The sequence below is a fragment of the Apis mellifera genome, linkage group LG15, assembly GCF_003254395.2.
Source record: "Apis mellifera strain DH4 linkage group LG15, Amel_HAv3.1, whole genome shotgun sequence".
In the NCBI taxonomy this organism is placed as follows: Eukaryota; Metazoa; Arthropoda; class Insecta; order Hymenoptera; family Apidae; genus Apis; species Apis mellifera.
Genome location: NC_037652.1, coordinates 4,154,875 through 4,182,809, shown reverse-complemented (window position 1 = coordinate 4,182,809; position 27,935 = coordinate 4,154,875). Strand labels below are relative to the sequence as shown.

At 38.7% G+C, this 27,935-nt stretch overlaps 1 protein-coding gene across 4 annotated transcripts in view; it reads left to right on the top strand.

The window, feature by feature from the left end:
* LOC724847 overlaps positions 1 to 27,935 on the top strand; it is a 155,144-nt gene that overhangs the window by 32,261 nt on the left and 94,948 nt on the right. The window lies entirely within an intron of this gene.

Below are 27,935 nucleotides of genomic sequence, written 5' to 3'. Positions count from 1 at the left end.
TTTTATATTTTTCCCTCCCCCTTGTTTTCATATGACGAGTTTTAAATTAAAGTATCTCCTAAATTAATACTTTTTTAGATACATAAAAATATATCGTCATCGTTGTATCTCATTGCGAATAATTGAATACTTGAAAGACACCCTGTATCTATATATATCTTGGAACGAAACTACTGCCTGAACGATTCTGGATGATCGTCGAGGAGAAGTAGAAGTGTATAGAGGAAGGAATAAGGAGTGAAAAGGAAAATCGGCTCCCTTTTCAGAGCACGCGACCGGCATCCGTTTCCGAAAACGAGCTGTGATATACACGTGTACGTCGATAAGCAAGCTTGCTTGTCCGCACGATTGGACACGAAGAAAGGTCCTCGACGCAAGAAGTTTGCAAGGAATCGTGACGCTCCCTCGTTAGGAGCAAACTCTTAAATTATTGGAAAGCAATAGAATTTTCAAGAACTCTACTTTATTTTCAAAAATTAGTTTATCCACGATCAGACAGATTTTAAGCTTGAATTTTTGCTTAATATTTATCAGGAAACGATGATGGTTGAAACAAGTTTCATCTCATTATTGAATTCTCGAATGTAATTTCACAGTGCAAAGGATGTAATAATATCTCACCTATAATATGCAGCTCCCTCTTCCATTACAATAAAAACGACAATTTCTTAATCGAAAATTTTTAATAACTCTGCTCTCCGTTTTCGGCAGATTCCAATAGGAAAGAATACCAAGTTATAAAGGGGCGTTGTGATGATAATTAATTAACAAGATGAACGTGCGATTCAACTGGGTGTCGAGGCTCAACCAAGGCTAATTATTCATTCATTATCCGCCGCGTTTCCTAAGCTGATTCGTTACACAACAAGCGTTATCACGAAACTACCCCCCCCCCCGTTGTTTCATCCCAACCCCGGCATTTCTCACCGTGGCGCGGAGCGAAATTTTGCGTGTCATCGAGGATGTTGCCGCTGGTGGATAGTTCACGCTAGTTCCAGGTTAATATGCGACACGATAGTATCGTTGCCTTGGGATGTACATATTTCCTGCTGCGTTCCTCCTCGAATTATTATGTCTTTGCCTCGATGCTCACAGCCGGGCTGGATACACGAAATTTTCCGCGAGATTAACTCGATTTTCCAACAAGTTTTTTTTTTTCTTCTTCTGGAAAAGGAAAGAAACTTTTACTTGTTTTCACGACTCTCAAACGACGGGTATATTTGCAAGATGATATCTGGAAGAGAGAGAGAGAGAGAAATGTTTATTTATAAGTAAATAAACTGGAATGAGAATTGACGTTTGAGCGATAGGATAGTTTGCAAGAGAAATGAGAATACATTGGAAAGTGTTGTGCGATATGCATGGGTCTGGAAACACAGTTTGTCGGACACGATCGATGCAATTTTAATGCTTTTAAAATTCCTTTTGAAGGGAATAGAATTTAGAAAAGAATATAATTAAATTTTTTAATGAATAATTAGGAAGAGAAAGATATATATATGTGTGTATATAAATACAGGAATTAATTGGATAGTAACAGAATACTCTTCATGACTATTAAACATGAATTACCGCATCGTGACCATTAGAAACTAATCAGGGATGAATGTTACATTGATCGCTCTATTAACTGATCCTTTCATTATTACCGTATTCAATATCCAAAACCTGGTAATGTTATCCATCCGTGCAAACAATTTCCTATCCCTTCATTTTTCATTATTACGTCATTCAATTTTTCATTTCAAAGAAAAAAAGAATGTAATTCAAGATCCAAGAGAGAGAGAGAAATACGTTGGTTAAATTTTTAAAGAAAAATTCACCACAATTATTCTCCTCCGCAAATTTCCTTCCCGTTCGTTGGATCGAACGTTAAAGAATTCGCTCCCTCGTTCTTTAAAGAAAAAAAGAAAAAGAGGGAGAAAGAGAGAGAGAAAAAAAAGGAAGAAAGACGATTTGTAACGTGGACGGAAAATTCGGCCGCATTGAAATAAACGATCGTCGTTTCGAAATTCAGGTCGAGCTGAATTGCTCGCGTGGAAATTCGTAGAAGCCCGGTCGAACATCGTTCGAATCCGCTCGAATTCGAATTGAATCCACGTTCAGAGAACACACCCGGGTCCTGCGGGTGTCGATTATTGCCGGCTCTCTCTCTCCGGCTCCCCCGCTTTTCATATTAATTCCCTTTTTTTCCACGCGCGAGAAAAACGTTTTTTTTCCCCCTCCCCTTCCCTTTCTCTTTTTTTTATTCATCGAGGGGGACGGCAATTCTCGGCTACGACCGAGATTCTCGATTTTTGCCGATTCGACGATTTCCTCCTCCCGTTCGAAGGTGAATTCGATCGATTCGATTGGATGGTCGATCGTGGAAAAAAAAAGGGTATTTTTTAGGAGGACACGGCGTTTTATTATCCTCGATGGAGAATCGACTCTCGTCGAGCGAGTTTTCATCAAGCTGCCGTGGATAACGTTTGTTCTTGCAGATTTTTCCCTTTTGGGCGAGTCAATTTTTAACCAAGTTTTGATTCCACGTTCTATTCTGATTTCATCGTTACGATATTGTATCATAAACGTGTACGTTCGAACGTAATTGAACCGAGAAAACTTTTTGAATTGTTTTTTTTATTAGCAAGATTAAGATCAAGTATTTCAAATACGATTCTTTCTTAATATTAAACTCAGAATATCTTGAAATTTTTCTTTCTCGTGTTAATTAAAATCTTTAAGTCTCTTTATTTCGTTTTAATTCTTCGGAAATTCTCCGAAAAAATTCGAGAAAAAAAAAGAAAAGTGTATCCAAATGTGCGTTTGGTAGGAGGAGGAGGAGGAGGATCGTTTTTCATCGATGGAGAGTGCACGTCGAGCTTTGCTTGAATTCCCTTCCGAAGGAGGGAAAATTCTTTTTTAAACGCGCCCCCGCGGGGACGCGTCCCTTCTTCCTACACGGTTTTTAATTTCATTCCCGTTGAAACGTTTTAGGAAAAAAAGGAAACGCTCCCTCATCCCCCGTAAAGGCAAAAGCTTCCCCAACGTTGTTCCCTCGAACAACGCATACACCGATGAGAGTTTTCACCGCCCGTTCTTCCAAGAGGTTTTTTTTTATCCCTCCCTTTGAAGAGCAGAGGCGGGCGGGGAGTCGCCGTAACCGTGACAATGAAGGATATTCTTTTCACGAATATCGAAACGAGTTCTCCCTCTTTGTCCCGCGCGCATGTCGTCTCTTTCTCGCGAGTTGGGAAAAATTGAGGTGGTGGAAACTGTGAACTGCTCTCTTTGATCCTCTCTCGAGAGAGAGAGAGAGAAAAGAGAGAGAGATTATATTACCGTGATTCTCATCTCGATAGTTAACACTCGTACAAAACTTACTTTATCATCCGAGGGTGGAAAGTTTGGAGAATGAGGAAGAGGAGAGTTGGGTGGGTTCTCGTCGAAGAGAAATTGATTGAGTTGGTAATCGATGGCAGAGGGTATCGCCCCTTATCACGTAATTTTAAAATGTCGTGCAAGTGAAATGTGACGTGAAGTGTGGATGGAATGTTGGAACGTTTAGAAAGGGGGGAGTAAGTTTAATCATTAATTCAGTAATGTCGAAGGATCGTTGGAAATAATGAAATTGCAAAGAATGGTATTTGATAAAATAATGGGGGTTGGGTCTAATTTTCTAAATGCTAGATTTCTAATCAAATCTAATTCTCTTAAAATTAATGCAACCAACAACCAAAAATTCTTTACAAAATTTAACTTTTATCCTTTCGATAAAATGTAACGTAGAAATAATAATAAAATAAATAATAATAATAATAATAATAATGATAATAATAAAAATATAATGTAGAAATATATACACTTTGATTTGTTTGCATTAATATTGTAAATTTTTTTTTTGACAGTTAGTCAAGTTGAAGGATAAAATAACGATTGAGCGTAATTTTCTAAATATAATTAATATTATTCCATTATAATAAAATGGGATTCTCGATTCTAAAGGAGATTTTAGAAAAATTTTTACATTGGATCCAACTTTCGAAATTAATACGCAACACTCCTCCCATGTTGATTCATTTCACGATTAATTCAATCTCTAAACCCACGCGAACTAAGATTATTGAAAGAGGATGGAAGAAGAAAAGAGAAAGAATGAATTGGATCGATTCTATCTCTCTCTCTTCACTTTCGATGAGATTATTCTCCGTGGATTGACGGCGGTGAAGGTGCGGCCATTTTCTGGCTCTGTGAACCGCAAAAAAATCGTGGACTCCGCGAAGCTGGACCAAGCGCGCGGGGCCTGGCCACGCTCGGTTGAGCGGAACCGAAACCGGAAACCTATTTGGAGAATTACATCCGGTAGCGTTTCTCGTCTTCCCTTCTGTCTCACCGACTTATTTATGCGCTCCCCCCGAGTGTCCAATGTTTCTTTTTCGCTTCTTCTTCTTCTTCTCTCTCACTTTCGAGGAGGAATGGAATTTGGAAGCGGGTCCATCTTCTTCGAGATTGGAATCTTCAGTGCGTCATTCATTTTTATATCTCTTGCAATTATTCCAAATACTTGGAACTCGTCGAAGGTTTTTCATGAAGTACACACGGTTCATAAAAGGGAAGAGAATTTTTTCTTAAAGCTTGAACAACAATAAAATTACAAAGATCGTGATTCTTGGATATCTCTTTGGACATCTATTTCCTTTTTGGAAAAAAATAGAAAAAAGTGAAACTTAGACTTGGCTCGAAACGAAATTAACATCAGAATAATACAAAAGCTCAAAATTGTTTCTTCAAACGATATGATATCTCGCCACCTCGCGACGAAGGATAAAGGATAAAAGAGAGGGAAGAGAAGCGAATATGAAGAAGAGAAAAAGAAAGAAGAATCGATCCTCGGTCTCAATTCCTCCTCTCTGGTACAACGACGATTGTTCCCTCCCCTCCCCAAGAATGTTTACAATAATCCGAGGAGGAAGAATCCATTGAAATACAAGAGGGTGGAACGGCGAGATGGCGTGGATTGTTGGCCGCCTCCCTCCATTCCTCCCCTATCCTCCACCCTCCCCTCATTGTCCAGACGCGGAGACGCGGCTGGATCGCGCTCTTCTTACATCTTGCGTGCTTTTATTTAACGGAGGCGGAAGAAAGGGCGGCGATAAAAGAGCCGTTAAGCCTTCGAGGAGGAGGAGGAAGAGGAGGAGGTGAGACAATGGATTGGAAAGGGGAAGGGGACGTTCGAGGAGGATGGAACGAAGAGAAAAGGGGGAGAGGATGGGAAGAAAAGTTTGGCGTGAAAAAAACTTGTTGCTATTGTTGGGGATGTTGGATGGTCGCGTGGATAGACACGGTTTGATGGCGTTGATTAAGTAGAATTTGGCTTCTTTTTTCTCGAAAGATTCGTTGAAATCAAAGGAGAGGAGATGGAAAAATTGATATTATAGGAATAATTAAAATTGTCCGATCTTTGATTCGACAGGGGGAGGAGAAAAGTGGAAGCCGATGGAATAACGGATCCATAAGTAGGATCCATCGAGGCAGCGGGGAGAAAGAGGATGAAAAGTGGAGAATAGAGAGAGGAAGACTCAGGTTGGAGTCGAAAGTTTTTCACAGAGCTGTCTGGCTATTACCCGGGGATCACATACTTCTCTCCCTGCGTTTCCTATTTCTTTCCAAAGGGGGTGGGGTTTCCACGAACCCGTCACTTCCACTTTTCCAAACTTTCATTCCAACGTTCTTAAAGAGTTATCTTCAAATTGATTAGATGAAATTTCCAGAATGTTTCTCGAACCTCCTCCCTCTTTCAGATCGAGTTTAACAACGAAAACGTCTTCCCTCCTCCCCCTTTTTCGATATTAATATTCGCGTTGCTTAATATTATAAATAAATTTAGCTTCCTTCCTTCTTCTCGATGGACAAATTGTTTTCGATCGAGCCAGCTTTCGGAGTTTCGAAGGGGAAGGGGAAGCAAATGCAAAATGTTGTCGAGCGCGTGTTTAGCGCGAGACCACGAGCTGGAAAATGTAAGCGGATCATTTGTGAATTTGTTGAAACGGTGGAAAGTGGCGCGGCGCATAATGCAGCCTTTCTTCTTAAGCGGCTTATTTTAATTGAGTAGAAAGGAGTAGAGAGGGATCCTTGTGTCTCCCCCTCTCCTTACCGATCCACCGCAATTTCCATTTTTATAAACCCTTCCCCCCTCCTCGCCATCCGATATTCCCTTTGTTCATTCGCAATTATATCGGCCGATCGATACTCTAGGCTAGACTCATCATCAGTGTCTTCGCCTCATTCAGATTTTTTTACATCGTGCACTGCGATGAGTGCTTCTTTTCTTCTTTTTGTTAAAAGTAATCCTCAACGAGCGATCGACTACTTACTTGTGCTTAATTTTATCGAGAAATTCTATATCGATACTTAATAACTTAAATCATGAAAGTCTATCGACTCTTTTTACGATAATCGTACGAGTTTGAAAAAAAATTGTTAACTGGCCTCAAACAGGGACACGTGAGAAGAGGAGAAGAATATTGAACTCGAGTTTCAAGAATTTAAATCTTAAATAAACATTTGAATTACAAATTATAAATTATCAGTTTATGAACTTCTCCTTTTTACAATAATCGTAAGTGTTCGAAAAAAAATTGTTAACTAGTGCATAATTGGCCTCAAAGAGGGACACTTGAGAGGAAGAGAAAAATATTGAACTCGAGTTTCAAGGATTTAAATCGTTACACTTGAATTACAAATTATACTAATCTATGAACTTCTCCTTTTTACAATAATCGTAAGTGTTCGAAAAAAAATTGTTAACTAGTGCATAATTGGCCTCAAAGAGAGACACTTGAGAGGAAGAGAAAAATATTGAACTCGAGTTTCAAGGATTTAAATCGTTGCACTTGAATTACAAATTACACTAATCTATGAACTTCTCCTTTTTTACAATAATCGAACGAGTTTGAAAAAAAATTGTTAACTGGCCTCAAACAGGAATACTTGAGAAGAGAAGAAGAATATTGAACTCGAGTTTCAAGAATTTAAATTGTTACACTTGAATTACAAATTACACTAATCTATGAACTTCTCCTTTTTTACAATAATTTACAAAACGACTTTGAGAAAAATTTTTTCACAGATTCTCAGAAGGACACGTGAATAATGAGAAGAATATTTACCCCCGAATTCCAAGAATTTAAATTGTTACAAATATCGGTGCAAAATTACACTAATTTATGAACTTCTGCTTTTTTACAATTCTTCCACATTAACAGCACCTCTCAGAAGGACACGATGAGAAGAATATCCATCCCCGAGTTCCAAGAATTTAAATCGTTACAAATATCGGTGCAATTATTGTGCAATTATTATGCAAATTACACTTGAATTACAAATTACACTAAACTTTTTTTTTACAACAATCAAACGACTTTGAGAAAAATTTTTCCACGTTAACAATGTCTCTCAGAAAGACACGTGAACGAGGAGAAGAATATTCACCCTCGAACTCGAGTTTCAAGAATTTAAATCGTTACAAATATGGTAAAAATTACACTTGAATTACAAATTACAAATTACCAGTTTATGAACTTCTTCTTTTTACAATAATCGTAACTGTTCGAAAAAAAATTGTTAACCAAAGAGGAGAGACACGTAAGCAAGAATATCCACCGCCGAACTCGAACAACTTGCAGGAATTATCCCCCGCGTGGAAAACGAGGAGGAGTGTCGGTGTCGTATGGAGGACAGGACGTCGTGGAAACAGACATCCTCTTCTCAATAATAAATGTTATCACCGAGGGGTTGCAGAGGATGCCACCGGCCCTCTGGCGATAAATAGAGCGTTCCCTTTCGAGGGAAATTTATTCCGGGTCGCAGTGGGCATCCAGCTCTCGAAACAAAATAATACTCTTAGGCCGAGACGGAGGGGGAGGAGGGTTGGGATGATACGTGGGCCGATATGGCGGCAAGGGCCAAGGGAGGGGGAGGGCCCGCATTTAAAAGTATAATTTTAAAAAAGGCGCCGGAGAACACACGAAGAGTGGCTCATAAGCATAATTTATGCGCTCGTTTCACCCTCCAAGGGTGGTGCCTCACTGTTTCTCCAGTGAGGCACTTTTAATAAAGGATCTTCCTCTCTCTCTCTTTTTTTTGTTTTTCCCCAGGATTTCGACCTGTCCCTCTCTTCGAATAACTTTTAACTTTTCTCTTCTCCTCGAGGCTGGAAATTCTTCTTCCTCCTCCTCCTCTTCTTCTTCTTCTTATGGATGGAGGATCGATCGTTCAATGATCGAGAGAGAGAGATTGGAATCCTTGAGATCTTATCGGTGTAGAATTCGGTCTAGAATCCGCATTGGTCGGTATTAAACCGGAGGCTTGGACGAAAGGGTGAGAGGGATAATGGGAGTAATTCGAGCGTGGTTGGTAAACGATTGATACGATCGAATTAATCGGCGTGACTATCATAGCAGAGAGAGACGATCGCTTCTCGCTTCGTTGAACGCCTTCTACGAGTTTTTCTTTTCTTTTCTTTTGGCCTGTTTTTGTTCTCATATCGGATTATCTTCGATAAATAAAAACTCGAGGGCGTCACTCGATGAAAGATTGACATTATAATATATATAAGGGAAAAATTCGAAAGAAGTTTCCAGGGATTAGAGTGTAAAAATGGAACAGTAGTTATTTCGATGGAATAATTATTATTTTTGGAAAATTGTATTTAATACTTTATATTTGCATTTCTTTCCTTTCCTCTCTGTTCCCAATTAATCGCACAAAGTAACTTCTCGACGCGCGTAAACAATATCGAATCCAGCTCGCGAGACACTTTTTACCACGGCGAAAGCTCTCAAACGCGAGCTCTGAAAACGTAAATAATAACCAACGCGGAGCACGTGGAATTAGGGTTTTCACCCCCTGTGTTTCTCCCTTGTCGCTTAATAAGTACCGCTAATTGTAAAAACGCGGCAACCCCTTTGTTCCCCACCCTCCATAAGATGGAAAAGAAGGGGAGGAAAAAGAGGTGAATTGGCGCGGAATCAGGGAGGTATTCGGTTAATTATTCACGGCCAATTTTCCGTCCCTTTGACGCGGCTCGCCGCATTGACACACAGCGAAGCTCGATGCGGCCAAACTTGGCAAGTTGGAGAATTAACTGGCAAACTCGGCGTGCAAGAAGCGTGCTCTCTCTTCCTCTCTCTCTCTTGATCCCGTGGAGGAGGAGAGTTTTGAACATCGTATCGAGGATTGGTCTACTTCGTTGGAAACGTTCGTTCCCTCTTTCTCGTCCCTCTCTTGATCGTGAGACGACGAATCGTGTTGCGCGTTTCCAAGCTCGTCCAGAGAATACTTGGAACTGGTCGAATTAGGGAGGATTCATTGTGAAGATACAATGAAACTTTGTATTAATATTCAGAGGATTTGGAATTTTATTTATTTTTTTCTAGGAGCTGTGAAAGATTTGTATTTGATCTGGTCTTCCATTGCATCCGAGTTTAAGATAATTTAAATTAGGGAAACTTTGAATATGCAATTCGAAAGAGAAGAGCTAAATATTCCTCTTTCAAACCTGTTTTTATTCGTCTCGATTTTTCGTTCCTGAGATACGATTGTGCAAAAATACGTACAAGGAAAAGTGATATCGATCGATGATAACGAGGTCTTCTCTGAGTTCTTTTTTTTTTGTGATATAAAATAAGAAGAAGACTTTTCGACATTGAACGTACGCTCGATTTCGACTATAGAAGAAATAATTTACATGTTATAATATGATTTTTTTTTCGTCCATTACGCAGTTGAATATTTAAACAACGTTTCAGCTGCATACAAATCCGCAGTCTAGTTACAGTATTTGAATATGTACATGCGTAATGCGTAATGGCCTGTCAGGTTCATTAATTATGTCACGGAAGGGGTAAATTTATTTACCGTACTAGTTATTAGTTAATTTAATTTTCTAAACCTGGGACAAGTTTACGCAAAGCGCCAGGTTTCGAGTTATTAGAATAAAAAACACAGTTAGTGAATATTGCACGAAAGATTCTTCTTTCTAATTCGATCAATGAATAGATCTCTTCCAAATTCACGGAGCAATCGTTCCAAACGTAATTTGCAACAATGTAATATTCGAATAAGATTCTAATAAATTTCTGAAATTTCTAAAGAGAGAAACATTTTATAAAACTCGTTCAATCTAAAAATATACAGATATATTATTTCCTCCCTCTAACAAATTATTCATCCGCGATAATTAATTCGTACGTTCCCTCTGAATGTTATTATTACTTTTCACCGCGACTTTTCATCGCAAAACATGGCGTTTATTACGCGCCTCGCGTGCAACAATATCTCATTTCATTTTTCACGCGCCTTCCCCTCGTATTGTACACGTAAATTTCATTTTCGAGATGAACCTCTCGTATCGATCCTTCTCACCGATTGAAAGATAGGGCTCTTCTCGAATCGTCTCTCTGAAACAAACGTTACGTTTTCGTTCATTGTTCCAACGATTTTCCACTCTCGATATCAATTTGGCCAGAAATAGTTTCACAGTAGTGCTCGAGGAGTGGGACTCGATTGCGAGGGAGGAGGGTTCGAAAGCGTCCAAGTGTGCGTAGCTTTTGAAAATTGAAATCGGTGGCGAGCAGTTTTCCATTCTCCCAGGGGAAATGATATCGCAACGTTTTGGGCCGTTTAATAATACACCTCCGTTTAATTTCGTGAATCGGACCGTGGCGTTGGGCAGGGAAGGGATGGAAAAGGGTGCCAACCCCTTCCTTGTTCCCACCCAGGTAGAGACGAAGAAACGTAATTATTTCTCCACTCGGGAAAATTATTTACGTAACCGTGTAAATTAAACGCAAACGTGGTAAGCAGGGAGGAGGTGTTTGTCCCTCTATTTGAAAATTGTGTAAAAGGCTCGTTGAAACGTTGTGTATTATTTTAATTTTATCTTTTTTCAGAATATCTCCAACTAGTTCGAATATTAACGAATATTATTTCGCTTACAATAATACAGATCTTGGTATCTTTCGAAGTTTATGAGAGAGATATTTAAATTGTTATTTCAATTGTTAATTATCACTCGAGTTCGAATCTGGATAGATTCCACTTGGTGGAGGTCTTATTTATAATACAGGAGAATGCTGAGAACGAGGGTAGATTGTAGATTGGAAAAAAAAAACTCGATTAAAAGATTCAGAAGCTTAGCTTTACTTTTGTCTCTGCAAAGATTCCCTTTTCGTTTCGAAAAATTCCCGCGATCAAACCGAACTAATCCCTCCCCATTCCCTTTTTTCCCTCCCCCTCCAATCTCAACACAGCTTTTTCCAAAGCTCGATTTCTTCTTCGTGCCCCAATCGAGGGAAGGAAGGTTCTCTCTACGCTTCTCCCTCCTCCGTTTTTCCATACACCTTTCCATACCCCGATCATTTTCCCCTTTAAAGGGGAAAAAACCTTTCTCGACTCGGGTCAATAAATCGAGTCGAAGGGAGGAGAAAAAAAAGGGAAGAGAAAGAAGGAAAAGGAAAAAATTCGGGGAAAGGTCGATCCCCAACCCTTCCTGAAACGGGACAATGCATCCTCTCGTTCCTATTTACGAGTTACAAAAGCGGTTGCGACCCCGATTTCGGGCGAAAGTTGGAATTAGATCGGGGGCGAATATTCGAGACCACGGGGTCTAATTGTCCCGAGGGAAACTGTATAAATTGTAATTGCCAGAGTCTGTTCGAGGGAGAGCTCGAGACACTCGAGTTTCTAATAAACTGACTACCCTTCGTCGCGACACCATCTTTACGGGGTTACGTATAGAGAGAGAGAGGAGATAGAAACTTTGGGGATTAAGTAAAGGAGAGGTGTCATAAAATTATTGTGTTACAAAACGAGAAACTTTGGCGATTGGATGAATCCTCTGTTTGAAGAATCTTTGAATTTAGACTTTTAAATTGACGATGGATGAACGGATAGGGATTTCTATCTGTTCTATTATTTCTCTAATTTACGAATTTTTATTTTTACGAATGAAACGTTGTTTAACACCTTTATTTAGTTTCTCTATCGTATAGAGAGAAAGAGAGAGAGAGAGAGAGAGAGGAGATAGAAACTTTGGGATTAAGTAAAGGAGAAGTGTTATAAAATTATTGTGTTACAAAACGAGAAACTTTGGCGACTTTTTTGGCTGAATCCTGCATTTTTCAGAATCTTTGAATTTAGATTTTTAAATTGGCGATTAAGTAAAGGAGAGGTGTTATAAAATTATTGTGTTACAAAATGAGAAATTTTGGCGACTTTTTTGGGTGAATCCTGCATTCGAAGAATCTTTGAATTTAGACTTTTAAATTGGCGATGGATAAGGATCGATAAATTTCTGAATTTAGAGATTTGATTGATGAGGAATTGATTTCCTATTATTTCTCAGATTTACGAATTTTTATTTCTACGAATGAAACGTTGTTTAACACCTTTATTTAGTTTCTTTATCGTATAGAGAGAGAAAGAGAAGAGATAGAAACTTTGGTTATAAAATTATTGTGTTACAAAATGAGAAACTTTGACGATTGGATGAATCCTGCGTTTTTCAGAATCTTTGAATTTAGATTTTTAAATCGACGATGGATGAACGGATAAGGATTTCTATCTGTTCTATTATTTCTCTAATTTATGAATTTTTATTTATTTAGTTTCTCTATCGTATAGAGAGAGAGAGAGAGAGGAGATAGAAACTTTGGTTATAAAATTATTGTGTTACAAAATGAGAAACTTTGGCGATTGGGTGAATCCTGCGTTCGAAGAATCTTCGAATTTAGATTTTTAAATTGACGATGGATGAAAGAATAAGGATTTCTATCCGTTCTATTATTTCTCAAATTTACGAATTTTTATTTTTACGAATGAAACGTTGTTTAAATACATTTATTTAGTTTCTCTATCTTTCTCCTCTCTCTCTCTCTCCATCAAAAACTAATACATTATTCGAACAGTCGAAAATTTAAATTAGCGGAGAATATTTCTCTCCCGATCCCCCGAAACTCCTCGTCCAATTACACTTTCGCGTCATCGAGTAAATTAAACTCACTTGCCCACTTACCAATTCATCGCGAATCCCAGAATTTCACACACATTTCATGCCCCCTCTCTCGAATTATTAAACGCACATCTGATTTATCCCTCCCTGCTTGGCCAATTAATCCTCCTCCCCTTTTCCCCGATGTCACCACTTCGAGCACCCGTAATTAGTTTCATTTCCGCCGAATGATGAAAAGCCGCGATAAATCGTGGAAAAATTTTTAACAGCAAAACCAACCCCTTTCCCCCTCGTTAAAAATTATCCTCTCCTTCTTCTACCTTCGATCTTCCATGATCCACTCTTTCTTTCTCTCCCCTCCGCGAGAAAAAGAAAATGATTCGAAATTTGAGAAATAAGGAGCAATAATAAAAGAGTGATCAAAATGGATTTTTCAAAGGGATATTCACGATATTTAAGTTCGTTTTTCAAGGAATTCCACCGTGATTTCGCGGATTTCGTTGAGGGAGGGGAGGAATATTCGAAGGATGGAGATTGTTTGAGAAATGTAGGGGGATCACGGGATGTCGATCGAGGGTCAAACAACAGGTGGCCGTGGCTTGATTTGCGAGATGATTTCTTTTAGAGAATCGTTCGATTGTCGTTTCGATCGTTGAAAAGATTCTAAAAAAATCACAAATTTTTGAATTTAGAGATTTGATTGATGAGGAATTGATTTCCTATTATTTCTCAGATTTACGAATTTTTAAGTAAAAAAATTTTTCTCCAAATCACTTTCTCGATTATATATTTTAATCATAATATCTTCTTCGAAAGATTAGATTTTGAAGATGGAAGAATTGTATTTGATATTCTTTTGATAAATCTTAAGAAATATCTCGTGTAAGAATTTCGATCCATTTAAGGGAAAGGAATCGATGTTGTCGGGGCCTTCGTGAATTCCGGATCCACCACCTATCGCCACGACAGGGGATGAGGGAGCGTAGGGATGGAATGGTAGTAGAGATGGGGGGAACAATGGGCCGGGAACAAAGGCGACAAAGTTACGCCTTGGTGGACTTTATTAAACGAACGATAATGAGCCAGCCGCGTGCATCTAGTTAATTAGTCGTAAGATTCGAGGAGATTCGACGCCTCCTCTCGATTCTGTTCCAGAGTTTAATGCTCGATCTTCTCTCGATCAACCACTTTCTCCAATAATCCCAACGATTAACGGAAGGTTGTTGATCCTGGTTGCGATTATAAACAAGATCAAGGATAAAGCTTCTTCTTAAAATTTCGCCAAATTAAATCTCTTCTTTCTTATAAAAATCAATAATAAATAATAAGTCAATTTTTTAAATTCCTCTCGTATTGAAAAATAGAAAAATACTCTTCGTCTTTGTCCTTGCATCGACGAAATGATTTGCGCAAACACAGTCCTCGGACCACTTTCGTCAAATTACGTCAAATATCCTCTGGCAGCGGGGGAGGGCGGCCACTTCACTTTAAATCGAGTCGATTAATCACCTCGTTGTCGGGTCGCAATCGCATTTCACCCGAGAATTAATTTTAAATCCGACAAATTCCTCCGCAGCGGGAGGAATTCGCGTGATTCCACCGCGAAATTTCACCCCCTGGGGGTCCGAAAGGGAGGGAGGGGATGCGTAATGATTTAAAATAGCCACCGCCATTGGCCCACCGTTTCCCCCACTTTTTCTGTTCTCCCCTCTCTTTCTCTCTCTCGTTGTACTTTTTTTTCTCTCGTTCTCTTGGCCGAGAAAATTTATGTTCCGCGGTTCGTTGGACAAAGTTTAGCCACTGGATACTGGGCTGATAAGATATTTCTCGCGCTTGTGACTTCATTTCACATCGCCGATTTTCAATTAAAATTCAAGTTTGTTCGAAAGGGTGAGAAAATCGTGTGGAGGGGATTTATTTTCTTTTTCTTTTTTCCTTGAAATACGTTTCGCTAATTGTGAGCTAAATTAAGTTATTTTATAGTCACATTTGTTATTTAGAACAAGTTTGAGGATTTCAGGCAAATTTGTAATATATAATACAAGAATATTATTGTAACAGTTTAATCATTTTATAAAATTGACAAAGATTGTTCCTAACTGAAAAGTTTCCTTTCGATTAACCCTCCTTTCAACTCGAACTTTTCCCTCCCAAAATGTACATATTCTTTCACGTCGAAAGTATAATTGAACCTTCTTTATAACGATTCTTAAACACTTCACCGAACTTTCTCCTCGTTACTCCCAGGAGTTTCGTTAAGGTTCTAATCGGTTTCGAAAAATCTCCATCAATTTCGGTATATTAAATCACGTTACCGCGACATTATCGTAAAAAGCGATCCATTAAACGCATTTAACCTAACTTTCAGCTAGTTTTTCGCCCCGAACTCGAAACATCGGTGCCACTTATATAACCAACTTTTTCAATTCCGGGAGAGAAGTCGAGGAATACATTAAAGAAAGGGTAATTCTTTTTTTCTCTATATTTTAAATTTTTTTTAATTTTACAACATCTTTTCTTATTTTTCGAAATATTGAAATTATTATTGTATTTTTTCCGCAAAGATCTTTGAACATCTCGACGAGTATTGACACTATAAATTAAAGTTCGATGTACTTAAATTTATTCATCTCGTTTCTTTAATTATTGCTTCTATTTCTATCTTTCGAATATTCGAGTCCTTATATTTCCTGCAAACACGACAAAGGATTACTGATAAATTTATCTAAAATTTATCAGTGTTGGTTCAAACATACAAAATTCTGAAAAAAGTATGTCTACATTCTAAAAATTACGTATTAAAAGACAGATTATTTTAACACAGATTCAGATTGTATCAAGTAGAAAACGTTATAATACGAATTTCAAAAATATCACGCGACACGTCGCATCGATTTTCTTTCGAGAAATTTTAAGTCGAATAGATAAATATAATTTCCAATACATATTTCTTTCCGTGCGTCAAATAAATCTTCGATAACGTTTGAATACCAAAAAGCAATCCCTTCCTCCTCTCCTCCCCCCCCCCTCCAAAAAAAAAGAAAAAGAAAAAAAAAGAAAAGAAGGAAAAGAAATGGAACATGTTCGTCGTGATAAAAGGATCCCAGGTCTTGCGACTACTCTGCTCACGTATTTATAGCCGTGGATTCGACGACGAAATCCCGAGTATCCGAGTTTCGAATTACGTATCAAACATTCATCGAAAGCTAGGCGACGCGATCGTGGAGCTCGCAACCCTGCAAAAAAAGGAAACGTGTTTCTTTTCCTTGTTCCTTTTCTTTTCTTTTCTCTTCTCCTCTTTTTTTGTCTTTAGAACGAAAATTGGATTTTCCCTCTTCCTCTCCCTCTCTCTCTTCGTCTCGAAGACGAAGATGCAAAGATTGCGGTACACCTCGACGATTATTCTGCGTGTATTAAGTCAATTTAATTAAGTCGTACGGCACGGGGGGACGGAATTATAGGAGGGAGTATAACGGCTTGTATAAATTTACCCAATAACCGAGTGCAGCGGGGTAAGTAATCTGCTTTTAGGGCGGAGACTGTGGAACAGGTGATTATGTACCCTCGTTGCACCTTGCGGCTGGAATCGAGTTGTCTTAATCGAGGGCTTATTATCGGGATGAAATCGATCAGGGAATCGGTTGTCTCTTGATTAAAATTTCTACTATCGATTTTTCTCGGCAAATCACTTTCATTATCTATTGGATTGGCAACTAAGTAATTGCGGATTTTTTTTAGAAAATCAAAGACAATTTTATCATGGAACTAAATAACTTTATTCTGTAATGTGTTGCCCATTTTGATCAATGACTTTTTGCCATCTTTCAGGCAGCATCATAATCCCACGTTCGTAAAACTTGTGATTTTTATTAGCAAAAAACTGAATCGGGTACGATTTGATATCATCATCATTATTGAAATTTTTACCATTCGAGGAGTTTTGTAAAGATCGAAACAAAAAGTAATCGGATGGTGCAAGGTCAGGACTATATGGTGGATGTGGTAAAACATCCCAACCAAGCTCCAATAATTTTTGCCGAGTGACCAAAGATGTGCGTGGCCTTGCATCGTCATGATGGAATACAACACCTTTTCGATTTGTCAATTCGGGCCGCTTTTCTTCAACCGCATTGTTTAATTTCGTTAGTTGTTCAATGTAGACAACAGAATTGATCGTTCGGTTGGGTGGTAAGAGTTCAAAATGGACAATTCCTTTGTAATCCCAGCAAACTGATAACAAAACCTTCTTTCGACGAATACCAGCTTTTGATGTTGTTCGAGCTGGTTCACGTGGCCTGCTCCACGATCTTTTCCGCTTGATATTGTTGTAAACAACCCATTTTTCATCGCCAGTTATCGGTCGTTTTAAAAATGGATCATTTTCATTACGTTTCTTTAGCAAATCGCAGCTGTTAATGCGTTGCGTTAAATGCTTTTCTTTCAGTTCGTGAGGAACCCATGTATCGAGTTTTTGAACATAGCCAAGTTGTTTTAAGCGGTTTTCCATGCATGTATGCGATACATGAAGCTTCTCTGCAATCTCACGAGTTGTACTGTGACGATCCGAATCGATTATTGCTTTGATTAGGTCGTCATCAACTTGAACTGAAATCCGCAATTACTTAGTTGCCAACCCAATACTTAATATTCTCTTCTGAAAGTTTATAAAACTTTCAATCTGTTGAATTTATTCAGAAACGTAATTTTTCAAAAGAAAAAGGAAAAGTAAAAATTCCAAAATTCCGTGTCTTTCAATTCCAAGGAAGAACAGGAGAGATTTTGCGCCATTTGACGAGGCAGCAGAGGAGCGATTGTCCTCCCCGTTGGAAAATTGCTTCGTCGAAGGAATCCATTCACTCGCGAGATTATTATTTGCCGAGGAGTAAAGGGGAGGAAGGGGAGGAATCGCCAGAGGTGTCGCCCCCATTAAAATCGGAATGGAGCGGGCCGATGGGAAAACACTTATCGTCCCACTCGGCGACAAGACGTTGGCCGGAAGTTGAGGAGACGCCCTTTTCTTCCTTCCTTCCTTCCTTCCTTCCTTCCTTCCTTCCTATTTCGTTCCATTTCGTCTTTTGGACACCGCTCGTTATATTTTATTTGACGCTCGAACGCTTCTTCTCGCGGCTTCCCCCTCCTGCTTTAAGAGAAGAGGGAAGGGAAAGGGAGGAAACTCGATTCTTAGCAGATTCAATCAGCCCGGCCAATCGAGTAATCCCCGGATTCCCCGGCTGTGCAACGCTCGCCGCTTACCTCGACTACTACTACTAGTAGTAGTAGTAGTGGAATGGGTCGATTAAGAAGCGGCCGTGCTTTTCTGCCGCGTCGTCGTCGTCTTCGCGTGGGATAAAAGGTGGTTAATTGGACGATAAAATCTTTGTGACGAGATCCATTTTTTGTGTTGATAAGGAATTAAAAATTTGATATTCTCTTGTAAATATTCTCGAGAAATAAGTAGAAAGATTTCTCCTTTTTTTTTTTTTAATACGATCGTCTCGTCGATTGTTTGAAACGTCGAAGGGAAAGGAATTGGATCGAATCGTACTGTGTCGTATGTACTCTTTGTATATTCTACCTCTCAAATGGAGTGAAATGGCGAAGAGAGCGATAAAGATTTAAATTCGATTGTTCTTGATCGTATTTGCCGTCGAAATTGGAAGAAAGTGATAAAGAATTAAATTCGATCCTTTTCCTTTTCCCTTTCTTTCCTTTCTCTCTTCCCTTTATATTTGATAAAAAAAAATGTTCCAAGTAAGAATATTATAATATTATAATATTTGATAAAAAGATAAATAAAAATAGAAATTTTCTAAAAGGGGATTATCATATTCCAAATCTCGAATATCGCAAATTCGTTCGTTGAATCATATATAGAGTTTCGTGCACCTGAACTGTACTCGGAAGAAATGATAAAATATTGAGATAAGCGTATCGTGTATAATAAATAAACGTTCGCATCGTATCGCCTTTCGTGCCACGAATAGCGGGAATAGCGGATAATGGTATATAAAATAGGCGGTGGAAATGGAGGATGAAAGGAAAAAAAGGAAGAAAAGGCGAATCGCGTTTATCTTGCCTTGCGGTTAATAAGAACGTCCGATCGAATACGGTGCTTTTCTACTTGCACGCGGCGGATGGGATACGGGGTCATTCTCCTTGAAGTCGCCGCGGAGAGAAGGCGCTGACCAAACACACCGGGCTCGAGTTACTTATACTCGCACGATATCTTCACAATTGCGCGTTATTTGCGAAGAATATGATCAAACACGGGAAGAAGATTGTAGAATCTTGCGGATAACGAGGCCTTTATTCGTCTTGATAATTGCCCGATCGAACACGGAATCTGTCGGTGCGATAAAGAATCAACAACTTGAAATATCTTGTTGTATTTGGCTTCTCTTTTTTTTTTCGTTAAAAGAGATCCATTTTAGTTCGACAGATTTATATATAATATACATTTGTTGTATATTATACGATATATTCTTAATAATTTTGAAATATTTTTTCAAGTAGAAATGGAAGATATTTACTCGGCCAAATACGTCGTATCCGATATAATAAGAGCATGCCGAGGCTTCGAAGTAGAAGAGAATTTTATCAGGTAACACCTTCGATCGAACTGTGAAAAAAAGAAAAAAAAAAAAAGGAAAAAGGAGCGTAAAAATATCTGGAGGAAAGAAAAAGAAGTAGGAAGAGAAATATAGGAGAAACTTCGCTCGAACTGGTACGCGATAACTCATTTCTCTGTCCGCGCTGAATGTCAAACGGGATAAAAATGCCGAGATTTCCTTCGAGTTTCATCAGTGGTCCAAGTCCACGCTCGATTTACCTTGGACGGGGGGAAGAATTAATATTCGACGCCGATATACGGGGAAGGAAGTTTACGCATTCACGTGGACGTGAATACGGCGGAAGTGGAGCGATAAAAACGGTGAGAGGAGGGAAGGGAGTTCTTTGTTTGTCGAACGCCTCGAAAGGAGGCACGAATGAACGCTCGTCAATGCGCCCTATGAATATATCGCGAGGGGTTTTGCACCGCGAATCTATCGACACCCTCTTCGATCTTCCACCCTCGCGCCTTCTTCCGCTTTGGGAATCGTGTCTTTTTTTTTTTGATTTTTGGAAAAAATGAAGAAAGGATACGAGTTCTATCTTTTTGTGCTGAATATTAATCATATATTGAACGCGTTGAAACGAAAGTAAAAATTGTTGTGAAGGATGACCGATTTAAATTTGTTGAGAGATTCAGAGTCTTGTTCTTAGTTTTCGATATTCCTGATCTCGAATCTCGAATTTTGCTGGAAATAGATGGCAATAATTACGTGGCATTTCAGCAACTTCTGATAAAGCTAGCTTTGTTATATCTTCTACAGTTTCTAAACCGAGTTATTCATGTATAGCTATGCAAATTAACATTTTCTCATTATCTTGGCCATTTGCATTAAATAAAATTCGTATCCTCCTACGAAAAAACAGTTTCTTTAGAGATTTGGAAGACAGATCAAGTTTAATAAACAGCAGCTATAATATTTATTTATATTTCTTTTTCCAATAACTAGTATACGTTTTTTAGATCCCAAATTAGACCATCATCTACTACATCTTCCAAGTCCAAGTTCAAAATTCAGAGTAATAATCGTGAACATTTTTATTTCGAAACTTACTGTACTTAAATAAAGATTCTCCAAAAAATGATGCAAGAATATCGAGTCGATCGAATTCTTCTCTCTCGAAAAGAGAGGAAGAAAAATGGCAGCTCCGCGATTCGATCTCGGTTGATAAACTCAATAGGGAACGCGAAATAATTCCACGTATCGTACGTATCGCCGCGGTTTGAATATCCTATTAAAGGCGGGCGGGTGCAAAACAGGTTTTTGCAGGCGGCCAATAAGTCGGTGGCAAATTAAGCGGAAAGGGGAATTATCGGGGAGCAACGAGGTTTCGGTTTAAGCCCGAGGTTTCGATCGCGGCCGACCCACGAGTTATCCCCCTTCTTTTCCCCTCCCCCCAAGGGCGGCCACGGAAATTGAACCGACCGAATCGTACGTGGAGGGGAGGATATTTGATAATTAAACCGTGCACCTCCTTTTTCCCCTATCTTTTTCGTATTAAATTTTTTGGAAGAGAAAACGGACGATAACTCGTAAACCTTTCAATATATACGGATTCTTGTTTCTTCTGTCTAAGAAAATGATCTGACAATCTCGTTTATCATTGAATATAATATGATATGTAAAGAATGATATCGATTGATGAATTTGATAATACAGTTCCAGTTAGTCCTCCAAAGATCATAGAACTGAGATATTTAATTTCAATTTTGCTCCATGGTAAGTAATCATCTATAAACTTTAATTCCTATTGATATAGCAATAATTATTGTTGCAGAAGTAAAGTATCAACATCTAATCCAACAGTAAATATATGATGAGCTCAAACAATAAATCTTAAAAATCCTAATAATTATTCCTAAATTTCCAAAAATTTCTTTTTTTCCTCCTTCATTTATTACAATATGTATGATTAAATCAAATCCAGGTAGAATTAAATTTAAAAATTGGAGAAAAGAAGAATATATATATATACAAGCAATGAGCTCAAACAATAAATCCTAAAAATCCAATTCCTAATAATTATTCCTAAATTTCCAAAAATTTCTTTTTTTCCTTCATTTATCACAATATATAAGATTAAACCAAATCCAGGTAAAATTAAATTTAAAAATTGGAGAAAAGAAGAATATATATATACAAGCAATGAGCTCAAACAATAAATCCTAAAAAATCCAATTCCTAATAATTATCCCTAAATTTCCAAAAATTTCTTTTTTTCCTCCTTCATTTATTACAATATGATTGAACCAAATCCAGGTAGAATTAAATTTAAAAATTGGAGGAAAGAAGAATATATATACACAAGAATATATTACAATATGTGAGATTGAACCACATCCAGGTAGAATTAAATTTAAAAATTGGAGGAAAGAATATATATACGCAAGAATATATATATAAGCAATGAGATCAAACAATAAATCCTAAAAATCCAATTCCTAATAATTATTCCTAAATTTATTTTTTTCCTCCTTCATTTATCACAATATGTAAGATTAAACCAAATCCAGGATTAGAATTAAATTTAAAAATTGGAGAAAAGAAGAATATATATACACAAGAATATATATATATATAAGCAATGAACTCAAACAATAAATCCTAAAAATCCAATTCCTAATTATTCTTAAATTTCCAAAAATTTATTTTTTTCCTCCTTCATTTATCACAATATGTGAGATTAAATCAAATCCAGATAGAATTAAATTTAAAAATTGGAGAAAAGAAGAATATATATACACATATATACTTCTCCCTCTTGGAGATCTTCACCCCTTTCGCTCCACTCACTTCGTTTCATTGTCGATCCAAACTGGTGGCTGTTTATCATGCCATCCCCATGTATATTCGATCCATATTCCTCACCCTGGGAAACAATAGGGCGCGCGGTTACACGGTGACGCGCAGTCATTTATTTCCGGCGGGCTCGCGAGAAACGTGGGAAGAAGATTGCTCGACCCATCCCCTCCCCCTTGGCCGCGATTAGAGAGGACAATCGGGGAGGAGAGGGGATAGGAAAAGTCGCCACGTTCGAGGAGATGGCCGACAGGATTCACACGACGAGAAAGGACCCGCCCTTCCCTTCCCTCACGGTTTGCGGATCGTGGCGAGCACGTTTAGGAATAGCAAGCAAGCAAGCCGAGACGCTAGCCGAGACGACGGAGCATTGTTTGCCGTAATGAATCTCGCACCCCCTAGAAGAGGGAAGGGTTGACAGTATCAAGGGAATTCGAGAAGAGAGAGAGAGAGAGGGAATATGAATTAATTGCTCCTGTTTCGCGGAAACAATTTTTGGAGGAGGATGAATTGTGAACGATTTTTCATTATTTCGAATTTAATCGAAGTTAATTTGTCGTAAAAAAATTCGAAAGAAAGAAGAGACTTGGAAAAGAGAGAAACGAACGAATTAACTGGCAACGAAAAGGGATAATTTCTATTCCATTCGCAATTTTAATCGAGGGTTCAGGTAGTCATCCCCTACGGGGTGATATTAAACCGAATTCTCGAATCCCAGATGAGTTTTGCCGTGAACCACCGAAATAATCTCAATTATACGTATTCGAACCTCTCCCTTCGCTGAATAAAACATCCATCTTTCATAAAGGAAACGGTAGCCAAGAGAAAAAAATTTCCCGGCAAAGCGACTCCTTCGCCTTTCTTTTCGATGGATATTACACGCCTGGTTATTACACGCGTTTCTTTTTTTTTTTCGGATCACCGCCACGGGACGACAAGCTAGCGATGAATAACCTTCCACCCTTAATCCTTCCACCCTCCTCCCCCATCCAGTCGAATATCTATGCAAATAAACGACACAACGATCAGAAACTCGACTCTACATTAGACTCCGCGAAGAAGATGGTTGATATCGCAGTGGAAAACTCGAAAAGTCCGTCTCCTTTTCGAAATCGAGCCAAAAATTTAATTATTTTCCTCCTGGATCGTTGTATTATCGACAACGATATCCTGTTCTCTATCGAAACAATCGTAATCGTGATTCTTTTCCACGCGTTCCCAAACACGCTCGAATCTGTTAATAGCCGCGCTTTGTATTCTATTCTATAGGGCTATAGAGTTTGAGAGCGATTATGGTCGCTCGCTATGGTGTGCAAACTTGTACAATCGAGATCGAACGTACGGTATCTGCACGTGTATACCCGATCTATACCCGATATTGTACAATCGAGTATAATCTATGTAATAATAAACTTGCACCGTAATCCGAAATCTTACGGTGGTGAATGTAAACGGTACACGGCTAACCGATTCGGCTTAAATCTCTCCCTCTCCCTCCCTCTACCCCGCCCCTGAACCTGAGAATCCGTCCGGAGAGAGGTCCATAGAAAATTGGATCGATGATCGGTGAGCAGTTTAGGCGGAATTGCGATCGATCACCGGATGATCCATCGGCGGACTCTTGATGTAATCCAATATAAGCGGGGAACCTCTCTCTCTCTCTCTCTCTCTCTCTCTCTCTCTCTCTCTCTCTCTCTCTCTCTCTCTCTCTCTCTCTCTCTCTCTCTCTCTCTCTCACCCGGCCAGACGTATCTACTGCCAGCCGCAATCATCTATTATTCCTCGGCCCACGTACACGTGTCCATCCCGGCCAATCTGTATCCACTAAAACGCCATCATTGCGCCAAACGTTGTTCAATCTCGACCAACGTCTTCCTAAAGGATCAATCCAATCTTCCTTCTCCTCTCCTCTCTAAATTTGTATAATTTTATATTATATATATATATTTTTTTAAGAGATTCAGAGGAAGGTATAGACACGTTTATTATTATCAAGATTAATATCTGTTGCGTACAATTGGAATACAAAATACGAAAAGATGTTTGAAAAAATATTGGGTTGACAACTAAGTAATTGCGGATTTTTTTTAGAAAATCAAAGACAATTTTTTCATGGAACTAAATAACTTTATTCTGTAATGTGTTGCTCATTTTGATCAATGACCTTTCGCCATCTTTCAGGCAGCATCATAATCCCACGTTCGTAAAACTTGTGGTTTTTATTAGCAAAAAACTGAATCAGATACGATTTGATATCATCATCGTTATTGAAATTTTTACCATTCAAGGAGTTTTGTAAAGATCGAAACAAAAACTAATCAGATGGTGCAAGGTCAGGACTATATGGTGGATGTGGCAAAACATCCCAACCAAGCTCCAATAATTTTTGCCGAGTGACCAAAGATGCGTGTGGCCTTACATCGTCACGATGGAATACAATTGTCAATTCGCCGCTTTTCTTCAACTGCATTGTTTAATTTCGTTAGTTGTTCAATGTAGACAACAGAATTGATCGTTCGGTTGGGTGGTAAGAGTTCAAAATAGACGATTCCTTTGTAATCCCAGCAAACTGATAACAAAACCTTCTTTCGATGAATACCAGCTTTTGATGTTGTTCGAGCTGGTTCACGTGGCCTCCTCCACCATCTTTTCCGCTTGATATCGTTGTAAACAACCCATTTTTCATCGCCAGTTATCGGTCGTTTTAAAAATGGATCATTTTCATTACGTTTCTTTAGCAAATCGCAGCTGTTAATGCGTTGCGTTAAATGCTTTTCTTTCAGTTCGTGAGGAACCCATGTATCGAGTTTTTGAACATAGCCAAGTTGTTTTAAGTGGTTTTCAATGCATGTATGCGATACATGAAGCTTCTCTGCAATCTCACGAGTTGTACTGTGACGATCCGAATCGATTATTGCTTTGATTAGGTCGTCATCGACTTCAACTGAAATCCGCAATTACTTAGTTGCCAACCCAATAAAAATTAGACCACGTAGCTATATATATATTTTTTATTGAACATTATCATAAAGATTCTTATTGGAGATTAATCGAATCGACAGATCCCTGGAAAAATTCCAAATAACCGAAATTATCGATCGAATCACTAATCAAGCTGTAAATGCTGTATGTCATAAAGATTCTTATTGGAGATTAATCGAATCGACAGATCCCTGGAAAAATTCCAAATCATCAACCGAAATTATCGATCGAATCACTGATCAAGCTGTAAATGATAAATTATCCCTCTCGAGGAAAGAAGAGGGAGAAATTTCCCTTTCCCTCGGGAACGAGATTGGAACGGCCTCCTGTCTTGTCCGTGTTGCGAGCGAAATCTCGCGAGTTGTGTCGTCGACAAAGTCAGCGGAGCGTTGGGGAGGAGGCGGTGGTGGGAGTCGCGGAGGAACTCGGCGCAAGGCGTGGGCGGGGGTTGTTGCAGCAGGGTTCGGTTGAAATGTCGGCGGCTCTACGTGGAAACTTTTCAACGAGTTCCTCCTCCACGAGAATGCTTTTGCACGCGAGACTCTCTCTTCCTCTCTCTCTCTCTGTGTATGTGTGTGAGCGTTGGAAACGCGGTTAAGAATCGTCGGCTGCGTCAAAGCGATCCTTCCTCCACCTCTTCTTATCGTCCTGCCAGACACGCCAGTTATTTTTTCGAACGTGGTCGTTTCCGCTCCAAGGCTTCCTCGCACGGTGAGAGTTTCAGGGCGAAGAGAATGAAGGGAAGGATCGATGAATTATACGAAGGAGGAGGAGGAGAGTTTGGTTTCGACTCGTTTGGTCGTCGACGGTTATGGAAGGCGAGAAGTTTTAATAGGATTCTTAAGGGGAACTTGATCTCTGGGCCTCGCGTGAAATTGAGAGTATAAAAAAGAAAGGACTTTTTTTATTTTTCAATTTGGATCATCGTATTACACTTCACGTACGTTATAAATTTCTCATAATAGAGAAATATACGTGTTATCTAACTGAAACAAAGGAATACTCGCCTATCCATTCCAAAATGAAAAAAAGAGGAAACTAGCACAAAGTTTAATTCTCCAAAACCAGCTTGCTTTCAAAAAAAAAAAAAAAAAATGCCATCTCTCTCATCGCGCGCGGCGAAATTTCATTTCTAAAGCTAATACCTTCGAAAACAAAAAAAAAAAAAACGGAAACGAAAAAAAAAAATCCTACAAAATCCCAAAAGACGGGATCATGAAAGATTCAACGACCGTGGATTACAGGGCAAACAGAAAAATTGGAGGTAAAAAAAAAAAAAAAAGGAGGGAAGCTATCGAGAGAGAATCGATTGAACGTTGGATTTTGACGAGTCGAAATTGTTTGAAACGTCTGCTCCGTCAAAATCGACGTTGACGCCGCGTTATCGTCTCTTCCTCGGCTCTCCTCCTCCTCTCCTTCTCAATCAGCGGTTGACGTACGGCCGACTTGTTTCGCCATTAAATTACATCCGCATCCGGTTTGCCATCCGGGATTAGATTGTCAACCGAGAATTATTGTCCCGCGCGGTTGTCGCGGCCGGTGACTGACGTATTGTAACGATTTACGATAATCGACTGTAATGGGCCAGACACGTACCTATCCAGCTGATAAACCAATAATAGATCAGGATATTTCCCTCCCCTCGCCTCTTGCTTCGTCGTTCGTCACGCATATTCGTTCCCGATTTATCAATCGGAGGAAATTCCGTGGAAGAGGAAAGAGAAAAAAAGAAGAAAGATTCGGTTTCGTTTCGTCGTTTTTCGAGCGGGATTATGATTTCATCGAAACTTGGTCGAATTGTTTTGATATGATTTTTCAAAAAAATTGTTCATCGATAAGTGTTATTTTGTTTTATTTTATAAAGAAGAAAATTGTGCATATTTGCACGTATAAATTAGAAGAAGATGTTAATGAGATGCGTGTAAAAGTATATGAAAAAGAAGATACGAATTCGAATATCGTTTATTTATTTATTTATCACGATCGAGCATAATTGAATGAAATTAAATGTTGTTCTCTCTCGACGGATTAAGAACGAGAGTACGAAAACGGATTGATGCTTGATTGATGGATTACAACAGAAATACAGGTATATGAATAATATGTTTGACAGATGATGTTTGGTATTAAAATCGGGTAAATATCCGCGATAATGACGAATTAATAAAGAGTTATACGTACGTGCGATAATTATCGAATGTAAAATATTTTTCGATAATATTTGCGCGAGAATTTACGCGAGGAATAAACATTTCGCGATATTTAAGAAATGGCAAAGTTTTTTTTTCGTATATAAATTCCACGTTTCGTGTTTTTATTATTAAAGCGAGAAAGGAGAGGCAACTTTGTATACCTTACTCTCCCCCTACTCAAGCGGGTTCCATTTATAGGAAAACGAAGGAATTAACAGCTGTGCAAGTGTTAATTGGGGTTATTCAGAGTTCCGCCACAACGACCTACTTTGCCATCCGGTAAACAAGTATTCCGCGTTGATTTAAAAAAGTGCAAATTTCTCCCTTCATTCGACAAAAATGAGAAATCTTTCGAAA